The sequence below is a fragment of the Phaseolus vulgaris genome, chromosome 9, assembly GCF_000499845.2.
Source record: "Phaseolus vulgaris cultivar G19833 chromosome 9, P. vulgaris v2.0, whole genome shotgun sequence".
NCBI classification, from domain to species: Eukaryota; Viridiplantae; Streptophyta; class Magnoliopsida; order Fabales; family Fabaceae; genus Phaseolus; species Phaseolus vulgaris.
In genome coordinates this window covers 935162-938839 of record NC_023751.2, presented here as the reverse complement: position 1 = coordinate 938839, position 3678 = coordinate 935162, and the positions used below count along the sequence as shown (strand labels likewise).

At 29.1% G+C, this 3678-nt stretch overlaps 1 long non-coding RNA gene across 1 annotated transcript; it reads right to left on the bottom strand.

Annotated features, from left to right (window-relative positions):
- Positions 1-211: 211 nt before the first annotated feature.
- On the bottom strand, positions 212-711 carry LOC137822529 (uncharacterized). The gene is made up of 2 exons (XR_011082934.1): positions 624-711; positions 212-543 (listed from the first exon to the last, which is right to left on the bottom strand). It is a non-coding gene; the product is annotated as an uncharacterized lncRNA (long non-coding RNA).
- Positions 712-3678: the final 2967 nt, after the last annotated feature.

Below are 3678 nucleotides of genomic sequence, written 5' to 3'. Positions count from 1 at the left end.
TCTGGGTTAAGTTAGGAGTGTTTTGTATAGCCATACTTGGGAGTATGTCTACTGAGAGTGATTAAGGTTGTCATTATGTATAAGGATTGAAACACCCTTAAAATAACTCATATTTATTAATTTTTTATATCCATAAAATAAAATGAATTTATATATAATTTAATCATAGTTTAATCTCAATGCTAATAAAAAAAAATTAAGAGAATTAGAATAGCAGAAGTATAATAAGAGCATGCAGTATATTATAATAAAAACCAAAACAAAGAACATAATAAAACAGATACAGCAGTTATTGTGAAGAAATGAAATGAGTGGGGATATGATATTTTATTGATGAAGATGTGCATTATATAAGAGGCATTGAGACGGGGTCATCGCAGAAATTGCATTTGCATTTCTTGAAAAAGAAAGCACATTGGCCTGAGATTGCGTTGTCTGAGGTCTGGCAATGGTGGTTGCAAATGGAAGAATGGAAGCATCTTGGATGAGGCCAGGTTTTGCTGCTCCGCCAACAACTGCCTCTGTCTTCCTTCCCTTCCGAAGCTGTCCACACAAATAACCTCACAAGTTAATCAAATCAACAACAAAAACATGCATTTTAGGATTAACGTAACGGGACTTACCTGAGGCTACAAGAACAATGAGGGCAAAAAAAGCTGCAAATACTTTAATACGCTTAAGAAACCCTGCCATGGCTGTTCACTTTTGCTGCTATAGAGATGAAATGAGGATGTATATATAACACTCAGGATCTCATGCTTCAGTGGTGATCTCACGGTTAGGTTAACTTCACAGTAACATTCACAATTCATGATGCCATTATCTACCATTTTACTTTTTTTTATCTTCTTACTGATCCATCTATAAGAAAGAAAGAGGAAAAATATTAAGCCACTGTACCAGAAAATTAGAATGAGACAAGGTTTTTCAAGGGTTCTTGTTATTTTAATTATATTGTTTAGTTTTAATTATTTTATTTTAATGTTTTATATTTATGTAACATGTTAAAATGCTTTTTAATTTAGTTTCAAAAAACAATATACTTACTTAAATATCATACTTTCGTTGTGTTTGATGAATTGGTTGAAGTACTGATGAATATTTTATCACAATATTATATTTATTTTAAGTATAAAAATATTCATAATTAAATTATAAAAGTACCGATCATTGAATTATTTAAATTTAAATTTTTATACATTTGATAATATATTATTTGATATTTCAATTGTTAAAATTTAGAATTTTATAAAGGAGTATTAAAATTATAATTCTATATAATATAATAGTTCATTTGATTTACATTTGGACCTTCTACTTTCATAAGATAATTAATCTCTTTAACAATATTTATTTCATATTCAAAATAACATGATCAAGAATCTATTATTGGATCATTTTATTAAAAGACACACAAAATTATTATTATTATTATATTTTCAAAGTTAGAAAGACAATAATGAAAGGAACAATTTGAATTGTTTTTGAGAATACAAGTGATTTAAATGAGATTTGAAGTATCAATATTTTATTAATTAATTTATAAAGTTTATAAATAAAAATTTTAATTATTCAAATTTAATTTTACCAAAATCAACATTTTTTAATTTTTTTTCTATATTTTTGAAATAGTTAATATTTTTTTTATATGTGAGTCCCCTTTGGAGATTTTAGTGGATGTATAACATTTTCACTTTACTAAAAGTCATTTTTGTTTTTAGTAAGTATTTTTTTATCATTTTCCTTAAGTTAATTTTATGAAAATGGTTGTGTTGTTTTTTTATATAAAGATGAATCTTTGTTCGTTAAAAAATATTATGATATGTTGATTATGTTGTTTATGTACAAAATTTTGTAACATCCTTATTTTTATCTATATTTGATAATATATTATGTATACAGTATCTAATTAACATATAAATATATAATACTATCTCAAAATATATCCATCTACTTAGGAATTTTAATATATATAACAATTTAAAATTTAAAACATTCAAAATGAAAATCTCATCCTCGGACTGATCAACAAAAAATAGGATAAACTAGCTATATAACTTTTTTTAACTAATTTCAATTTTAAATTAATAAACATAATTCATCAAGTTTCATACAATTTCTCAAACTATCAAAATTATCATTCATATTACTCATGTCAGATTTCTACTGACTCACATACTCAAACACTTGACTTTACTTCCAAAAGAACAACAGACAAAGTCATATGAACTTCATTTGACTTTCACTAACTGAATAACTTCATCTATGTAATTTCGTTATATCAATAAAGACAAAATCGTCTCATTAATGGGACACTCACAAATCAATACACCCTAATAACAATCTCAACACGGTATTTCCTTTCTTGAAAATACTATGTTTGATCAAACTTTCACATCATTTCATACTTCATATAACTTATAAATACACTATTCAATCATATCATAGTTTAAACGTTTTAAACACTCCAAATATATATAGAAAATCACTTAACAACAATAATCAATAATAAATTATGCTAAATAATAATAGTAATTTTTATTTTATTTTAAATGGCTTAAGCGAAAAATTTTAGTTTGAACAAAAATGGACCAACATATACCCATAATTTTTGGTGTGAGCAAAAATGAACCAGTGTGCACCCAAATTTTTTGGCTTGAGCGAAAAAAAATTGTTTGAATTAAAATGGACCAGAAAGTACCTAAAAAATTACCCTATTTTCTCTTGAATGAGATCCCATCTTGTTTGAGCAAAAATGGACTCGAGAACACCTAATATTTTCATTAAACTTTTTATTTTATTGAATATACTAAACCAAAGTAACAAATTCCCTGCTAGGGTTGGATAATTACTCTAAATCAAAATAAAAAACCAATACTCAACAATATTATCCTTTAAGTGATTCATCAAACTATTTAAATATACTTATTTATTTTATTTTTTTTAAAAGAAACATCATCTCTCTAAAAGCTCATATTTCCTTTCCTCTACCTTCTCTCTAAGATTTTGATCTCATCGCTCATCAGTTTGATGATCTGAGTCCGCCATCAGACTCCTGACAGTGAACACTACAAGACTGCCCGATCATAATCTTTAATAGAGTTAAGCTACCCTTGAGCTTTTGTTAGGTTTTGAGTTCTTGGTAAGCATATGCTCAAGTTCGAGGATCATGAACCAACAATTTCTCTTCACTTAACGTGCATGCTCCGGCGAGGGAGGGGAGTGATATCAGACAATGGCGGACACTTCATTTTTCTTTACTAACTTCCCCGAACATTTTCTGGAGAGAGATCTCTGGAAGGTTTTCCAAAGGTGGGGAAGGGTTCTGGACGTTTTTGTTTCAAGAAAACTCAATGCAAGGAACCAGAAGTTTGGCTTTGTAAGGTTTCAGGGAGTGAATGATGTTTTTTCTCTGGAAAGAGAGTTGGATGCAATCTGGATTGGCACCTGGAAGCTGCAGGTGAACCTTCCCAAATATCAGAGGAAGGATGGACTAAGGAAGCAGAGGAATGAAGGGTCTAGACTCGGGTGGAATCCAAAGCTGAATACAACGCATCCTAGGGAAATAAGGAGTGTGAAGGGGAAGCAAACGGAGCAATTTTCGTTTGCTCAAGTTGTTTCAGAGGGCGTAGCCAAGAACGGAACAAGTGAGAATGCAAGCAGTTCTCTGGGGGACGA